General features: G+C 44.2%; 1 protein-coding gene across 1 annotated transcript in view; it reads left to right on the top strand.

The window, feature by feature from the left end:
* The first annotated feature begins 209 nt into the window (after positions 1-209).
* The window catches only part of BBS2 (Bardet-Biedl syndrome 2), a 1,290,628-nt gene continuing 1,281,974 nt past the window's right edge, over positions 210-8,863 (top strand). The window contains exon 1 of the mRNA XM_069640291.1: positions 210-304. The gene's annotated coding sequence lies outside the window, so the exon portion shown is untranslated. The remainder of the gene's footprint in view (positions 305-8,863) is intronic.

The raw sequence follows: 8,863 nt of genomic DNA, 5'->3' as shown, positions 1-8,863 counted from the left end.
AGCCAGGCGGATCCTCGCAGACAGAACGAAGCACAATGCTTGCCCTGAATAGCCCCCGAGTAGACTGCCAAGAAACTTAAAGGCGCATAAGAGGACACGCTGGTGGACGAGGGATGGGGAAGGCGTAGCCTTCCCACTACTACAACAATCACGTGTTAGCGTGCAACGTAGAACGCATGGAACGTAACGTAATGATGTTGTTAGATCACGAGCCAATGCGTTGCATGGAACAGAATTTGGAGTTGACGTGAGGAGGACGCGTTGCTAGGGGACGAGCTTTAATGTGTCTTGTCGCTGCTGCAAGGTAAACATTTAAACTTGCGTTCTTTTTCGTTCACCTTTAGGTTCCGTAAAATAAATGCCTGGAATTACATTGCATTCGCCCGCTCGCGTTGCTAAATAGCGAAAAGTCAATTTAGCATGATCCCTGTCGAGCAGTTTACCAGTTACACCCACTGTTCATTGCCTCTTACCTATATGATCATCTGGGAATATTATTCGTTCGGGGAAGGTACACACTCTTGAACTTGGAACCTGCTGATGATTCCCCAGCTTTCACTTTTTGGGCCCCCAACCAGCTCTCTCCCATCTATTGCCCATCCGAATTGCTCATTCATTTGTGCAATGCCCCAGGCGAATTTAATTCATTTAGAAATGTATTTTTTTAAATTGCTGTATTTTTTTAATTTAATTCAGACCAGCACCCCTTCGTCCATGATCCACGAATCAAATAAAGGCTTCGACTGTCGTCGACGGCCCCTGATCCGTACCCCCATGTTGTTCTACATGATGTTAATTGGTACATTCGAGGCTTTAACATTTCGAAATAGCAGTATTAAAACCTAAAATAGCTTCATCGATCGTAGACAATAGTGCGTTGATATTTTGTACACCCACACTATTGGTTCACAATGTGGGATTCAAGTATCTAAATGGAACAATATCAGGTTGAATATGATAATTTAGCCGTCTGTCTGTGTGCTGATGCATGCAGTGTCACTATTAAGATGAACTGCTCTGACATGGGGTATATTATCAGAGGTAAGTTTATTAAACGGAGAGACCTGCATCCTTCTCTACTCCAACTGCTCTCCTGTGTCGTTCTCGAATCCCGTGGGGAGCTCCAGAACAACAAGGCAGATCAAACCATAAACTCCCACCCCCCTCCCATGGTAATAAAAACAACATGCAGAACAGGAAGGCAACAACAGGGGTAAAAAAGAAACAGGGCGAGAAAGAGGAAAACAGGGTGCATTAAATCAATTGGTGTCTTGGAGACAACAGGATATTCATTAATTAATAGTAGATAAAGTCACTCTTGAGATTGGGGATGATTCTTCTGCTCCTAAAAGGCATTGCTCTTGTAGGAATATTATTATTCGTTGAATGTAAATTCCTCCCCCTCTCCCCCCCTGTTGACAGTCCAGATTTTGAGACGAGTCTCACGTTTTTGGGGATGTGTACAACATAAAAAGACATTCTTCTCCCATCATCCACCGTAACACACTTTCCTCCTACCCTTTCCACCATCTGTGCATCTCTGAACTTGGTAAGGCCCTTGCAGACCTTCTGGGGTTCCTTCACACATATGCAGTCACCTTCCTTAATTTTGAGATCTTATGTCCCTTTGGTGCGATCATGATACTCTTTGTACTTCATTTGCCTTTCTCTCACTCTCCTGAGTACATCCACCATATCAACTCTCTTGACATTCCTCATAGGTAACCATGACAGACGCAGTCTGTTGCATGGCAACTACCCCTCATCATAACAAATGGTTCCTGGTGGTGGAATGGGGGGATCACCCTGTAGGCGTTTAGAGCATCCTTGAGAGTGTCTTTCCATGGCGAAGAGTTTGCGACTGCCAATTGAATTATGCTTTTCACAAAGCCATTCATGCGCTGCACCAGTCCATTCGCTCTGGGATGATAAAGTGAAGTGTACCTGTGCTCAAGCCTTCAGTCTTTCAAAAAGGACTGCATCTCTTCAGAAATAAACTGAACTCCATTATCGGTAACTATTTCTTGTGGATTTCCGGCCCTATTGAAAATTCCTTCAAAACAGATCCCAGTTTTACCTGACGTCACCGCATCCTCCATTGCACCCCATTCGACCCACTTCAGGGTAGAATCCATCAATGTATATTTTATGTGCTTCCAAAGTCTCATATGGTCCAGAAAAGTCGATGGCCAGAGTTTTCTAGACTGTCAGGATTTTCCACCGTTTGCAGTGGTGTGGTATGATCTTTCTTGCTTTTATCACTAAAAGCATATGCTTGGCAGTTTTTTTTACTAGCTCTTCAGCATCTCAGGCCACATATACAACTCCCTACATTGTCCTTTTAGTGAGATTCCTTCCTAGGTGACCTTCATGTGCAAGATTCAAATTCTTTTCTCTTAGGCAAACCGATGGAATAATACAATCTCCTCTAAATATGCACAATGTGTTTTCTGCAATTTTGTCACATATCTGAGAATACTGGTTGATACTGCTCTGCACTTCCTCCCATCAGCCGTGGACGGCCTGCTGTAGGAGCTTCTGATCCATTCTTCTTTCGAGATTCCTTGTTCAATGTGTCCAACAATGAATTCTCCATCAGTTTCTGTACACTGTCCATGTGCCTCACTTCCCCATGGTCATCTAGAAAAACAGTCTGCGATAATGTGTCCTTTTGCCTGGGGTGTAACAACCCTTATATTGTAATGCATTATGTCTAGAATACATCTGCGTATCCTTGTAGAGGCTAAATGTGGGTTCTTAGAATTCATGGTGTGGCTTAACGGCTTATGATCAGTCTTGACAGTCACTGGGAAACCCCAAATTAAGGTCCTGAAATGTTCCAAAGTCCACTTCACTCCAAGCGCTCTTTTTCTAAGGTCGAATAATCCAATTCTGCAGATGAGAAGTAAATACAATTGGCACTACTTTTTTTTTGTATTTTTTTTCCTACACTTGTTCCAGCACTCCACCCAATCCTACATTGCTGGCATCGATAGTGATGATATTCGAGGCAGTCGTGCTGAACATCTTGAGAGTTGGTGCTCTGTTTATAACTCTTTTAATATTTTCAAGTTCCATTTGATATTCAGCCGACCATAGAAATATTGCAGACGTCTTCATCAATCCTCTCATGTGTTGTGTTTTGTCGCTGAAGTGTGGAACTAATTTATAATGGTGTTCCGCCATACCCAGGAAACTGCATAACTGATCCTTGTAAGTGGGGGCCGGCATATTGGATATTCTCTACTAAATTTGTCTCTGGTTTAATCCCTTCTGAATTAATTATTTGCCCTTAATATGTCACCTCCTTCACTTTGATTTTGCATTTCTCAATCTTTAGTGCAAGACCTTTCTCCTGTATCACTTGTAGAACACCAACAGTTTTGCATCGTGTTTATCTTCTGTTAGAATTGCTATAAGGATATCGTCCTGAAAGTAGTAGACTCCCTCTAGGTCCCCAAAAAGTTGCTGCATTTAGCCTCTGGAAAACAGCTGCTGCTGATGCCAGACCAAACGGCATACGCTTGTACCTGAATGCACCTAGGGGTGTGACAAACGAGGTCAAGTGTTTTCAGTTCTCATTTGACACAACCAGGTGATATGCCGACGATTGGTCCAACGTTGTAAAATATTTAGCTGGTTTCATGGTAACTAACATCTCATCGAAATCTGGCAGGGGATGTCTTTCTAGCCAGATGTTGGCGTTAAGTCCCTAAGATCTACACACATTCCTATCAAATTGTCAGTCTTGCATATTTAGGGGACAGCTATTCTGTTGATTCAATGATATCCTGTTCACATAGTCAATTGCTTTTGTAAAGTATCCTTCATACTAATGGGAATATTTCTCACTTTGTGTATGACTGGTTTGGCACCCCTCTTCAGTACAATTATGTGCTTAAACACTTTGAGCATTCCTACCTTTTCATTGAATAGTAGAGGAAATGACTTGGGCAACCCTTCTTTGGAATTGAAATCTTGATTTGTCACACACAGGACTGAGGTAATCACACCTGGATGTATTTTGGTTTGAAGAGCTACCTGATCTCCCCATGCCACAACAGGCGATCAATTTTTAGCCACATATAATTTGCAGAACGTTTCTCTGTCCTTAAATTTGAGATGGACCCACTTGTACACAAGGATATTAATGGGGCTTTTGCACTCTCCTGTGGCTCTGACATTTGTAATTCTCAGATCCCTTCAATGCCTTTTCATAAGAAAGGACATCCACTGTCATGTATGGTGATCCTGTATCCACCATGATGTCCAGTGGAATGTTGTCATCTTCTACACATTCCCATGGCACATCTTTCCCCAGAGATCATAATGTAAGGATTTGAATAGAATTCTCATTATAGTTTGATACAGTCAGTAGACAACTAGGCACACCCCCTTCTTCTATAGCTCTGATGCTGAAGTAAGGTGCTATCCTCCTTTTGTTGCTTTTGCATACTCCTCCTTAGTGCCCTATATTTCCACATTTGAAACATTCTGCAGCCATTGTTGGGCATTCCTTTTTCCCATTGAAATGCCTGCTGCACCCAAACCTATGACATCTGCATTACAAACGGGTATTCTCGGTGGGTATTCTGTACTAGTGCCGTGAAAAAGCCCAAGAAAGGGTGAAACACACGCACATGCCTCCTAGCACAGTTATGTTGGCACAAAACTGATAACAAATTACGTATATGAAGACTCTGTAAACAATTGAAGTAAAACCAATAACTTTATTCACTAATCAGTGTGGTTTTGAAAATTATTGCAGAAACGAATTATGCAAAAACTGTATACATGAATGCACAGAGGTTAACATAGAAATACAATCTTTTTCTTAATTTAACAGGCCAGTAGGTGGATGTCGGTCTCTATGTAGCCATGCAGCCACTGACCTCCACACAGCGTGGATTAGTCAGAAATTGAACAAACCACTACAAACTAGGAAGGGGCTAGAGCGCACCGACTAATACTATTCACCAATCTCAAAATAAACCTTTCAAGAACAACATTGGCTTTGTTCCCGGAATGCTTTTCTAGTTTTGCAAAAGCATTTTCATATCTCCTGTTCATACATGAAGTGTCAGAATAACCCACACCGTCCGAGTTGGGTACTCAATGGAGGGTGCTGTGAGGAATTTGAGCATTCGCATGGGGAGTGTGCGCTCGCCTCGGTTTTTTTGATTTTTTGGAAATGAAAATTAATGATGGGAGATCAACCTCTGAAGATGTGTGAGGCCGTTCTGCACACATTTTCCCTGCTCACCGCATGCGTACTCCGGGAGGGCAAAGCCTACAGGTGCCGTCCTCCCCTGTCATGTTCAGTTGGAATGTGACGGCCACGGGTACATAAAAGCATCTCAAGAATGGGCAAGGCGACATCTTCCTTCGGTCATGGGCAGCCTAATTAAAATATCAAAGGCTCCATGGATCGGCCTTCCTATTGTCTAAACTGCTGATGGCAGCGCATACTAATAGGAGTTAATTGGAACAGGCCTGTGTCAGGCTTGTTCGCAGAATGGACAGGAGGAAGGCAGAACTCGCATCTCTTGTATATGCAATGTGTCAACTTGAAGCTAGTTCCCACCCCTCTGTATGATGGACAGTGAATGGCATGTCTGGGTCCACTATTTACAGTAGGCAACCCCTAAAGAGCGGACCCCTTTCAGAGGGATGAAGTATGTGATTTGAGGGAGGCAGACGTCTGCTCTCATCACAAACTTCAAGCAAGACCTGCTCTTTGATCAAGAGTCGCAGAGGGCTCAGTTAACCAGAGAGAGGCTTTGATCTACAACAGATTGGAAGATGGGTGGGACTTGGGAGTACATGTTTTCACCCTTTACCTTTACCTTTCCTTTTGCAAAGCACTCTGGTTCTGACCTCACACATAACAGAAGATTTTTGGTAGGGACCCAGGATTGGTTAATTAAGGTAGGCTTAGCCTGCACCAATCACTGGGGCCCATTTGGCTTTAAAAAAGGGCTGAGCTCCTCACTTAGCAGATCATCCGACGAATTCGAAAGGAGTAAGGAGGATGACCCATTTGGACCCTGGCTAAAGGTACAGTCTGCCTTTCATCTTCTGCCAGTGAAGGAAGGCCAGGATTTCCAAGAGGGAAGCAAGATCCCTCCCCTAAGCATCTCCCAGGGAACAGAGAGAGATACTGGACTCAGAGGACCCATCCAGCAGTACTATAACCGGTACCCAGCCAGCATACAGCATGCCCTGCTACGTTCTGCCAGCAAGCTTCCTAGGTGGGAAGTGCCAGAGAGTCTCTGAACAAAGGACAGGGCCATTGCCTGCAAAAACATTCCTCAGCTTTGGGCCCTCCGCCTTGAAGGACGACACCTTGACCAGCATTCCAGATACGCCAACCAGCACAGAGGCAGCGATTCTTGACCCCAAGCTGCCATGTAGGCCAGCCTGCAGCCTTGCTTGCTGAACTGCCTGCCGCCTGATCCCTGGAGCTGTCTCGTGCCTTGAACTCTGTCGCAGGAGCTGCAAAGCATCCTGGAACTGACTTGACGCTGTCGAGCATCAGGATCATCTCAAGCACTAGGTACCATTTGTGGTTCTGTCCCCCCTGGTCCTTCTCAGAAGGCCCCTAGTGACATTTACGACCCCTTGCTCCCTTGGTGCTGAAACCAAATAACCATATAACCTCCTGTCAGTATCCAGAATGCATTCCTTTCCTTTGTGTAGCTGTCTGTCCTCTGTGTTCCTTTACAAGGGGGCTGTATTTTGTAGTGTACTAGAACTGTCTGTTGCAATAATAATAAAGTAGATATTTGTATACAACCTCGATTGGACAGTCCCTTTTACCATTGGGTAAGAATTGTATTTTCGCTGTGTTGCAACTAACCAACGATCCACTGGTTCATAGTCTTTCCATCAAAAATTTACCAACGAACATTAAATGCATCGAAATGTAACCAACGGAAAATGTTCCATCGAACAGCCATACATAAAGTGAAAAGTGTTTATGTATCGAAACCCATTCATCGAACTGGGTTTCTTTATATAAACACTTTGCATTTTTTTGCATTTCAGTTCGATGAAAAATGCATACCATTTTAACATTGCAGGGAGCTGTCCAGTGCTGAAAACTAATTTTAAAACTGGGCAGCTCCCAGTAACTTTTATTGTTTTTAGGGGGGGTGCCCTGCCCAACCCCATTTCCCAAATGTAACCCTTTCCACAACCCAATTTCCAACACAGCCATACATCTACTTTAAGAATATGTTTCTGTTGGAATTCCATCGAATTTCATTCAATGAATATGCTTTTCGATGGTAAAGCATTACAATGAATGAAATTCGATGGAAATTAATTTGTTGGAAAGATTGGATACCCAATCCACGACCTTGCAGAGATAAGCCTGCCGTTCCATCCACGTTGCCAACAATTGGACAAGGAGGCTTATCATTTACTTGTGTTCCAATCTGTTTGGATCCCTTCTGGTGTGCTAGAGATGTGGGGCTGATTGATGGTTTAGAAACCTATATTCATCCCTGGATCACTGGTGCCCTGGAAGTTGATTCGTCACAGGTACAAAAAGTTCATATTGCTTTTGCCCCAATACAGTTCAGTAAGGTCGCCTCTTTTCGGTCATCATTCAATTTTGCACCCGCAATGGCCCTTAAATAAACTTGGAACTAGTCTATCCGTTCTTCCCATTGTGTAGAAGGATTGCCTGGAGTAGATAGAAAGGGGCATGGGGCGGGCATGTTCAGCATTGTAATTCAACAGTGTGGGGGTTCAGTGCTAGATGTCCTGGAAAACGTTCCTTCCTTCTTATTTTTTTTTTTTTTTAATGTAGTCGTATAATGTATAATATGATTCTTTATTTCCCTCTTGTGACTCCCAATATGCACTTTTGAACCACTAGGGGTTAAAGTACTTGGACGAGGAAGTCCGATGTAGATGCAAGGAACCACCATCATGGTCCATTGCCACAACAAGCAATGGGCATCCAAAATGGCGGGCTCATGTTCAATGACACCGCAAGGTGCTTTTCTACGTTTTATTTCATCTTGAGCAACGCGCGAGCGGGATCTTGTTTTTATCTGTGCGGTCCCTTCACCAGCCTTGTGCACCTCCCCAAACTTCAGGTGCCTACCACACTTGCCTTACAGAGAGCCGACACTTGCCCTCACTTGTCCGCATGGCAGGGGAGCGCTCGCTTGTTTTCCGGTCACCGTAGGTGGTACGGACTGGCCATCCAGCCGGCATAGCTGATTGATGGCGCCTGGGAGTTCTCCATCTGTCACGGTGCTTGTCACCAATTATGTTAAGATGAACTGCCCTGACAAGGGTTATATTATCTGAGGTATGTTTATTACACAGAGAGAACCTCTCCACAGCGCAGGCTGCCCCACATCCTTCTCTAATCCAACTGCTCTCCTGTGTCGTTCTCGAACCCCTGTGGGGAGCTCCAGAACAACACTGTAGATCAAACCATAACAGCCACTGAGGTCTCCATGGAATGTTCCTGAGGAATGTTGAGTGTGAGGTGTGTGAACGTTCTGCCTGTGAGAGTTGGAGCAGTAGCTGCCGCAGTTTGTTCCAGCATACCTCTCTTGGAGGGGAATGTTTTCCAAGCGGATGCTGATTGTGGACAGCGGTGAGTTGGATTCTGTGGGAAAGCTGTTCAAGCGTTGGAAACGGTACACTATGAACGCTGGCATCACCACTTGGTGTGAGGCAGTGCCCTTTTGGGACTACAGGGGACATGCATGCTAACATTATCCATTGCATTCGGGAGACACTAGTCAAGTCATGGTTTTAATTGTGCTTTCTGGATGTTGTATTCCTGGCTGTCCCCATCATAATCCCAGGACTATAATTCCAGAATGAAAAGTTAAAA

Source organism: Ambystoma mexicanum, chromosome 1q (genome assembly GCF_040938575.1).
Source record: "Ambystoma mexicanum isolate Mex_15411 chromosome 1q, UKY_AmexF1_1, whole genome shotgun sequence".
NCBI classification, from domain to species: Eukaryota; Metazoa; Chordata; class Amphibia; order Caudata; family Ambystomatidae; genus Ambystoma; species Ambystoma mexicanum.
The sequence above is the reverse complement of the archived record's forward strand: the minus strand, read 5'-3'. Positions and strand labels throughout refer to the sequence as shown.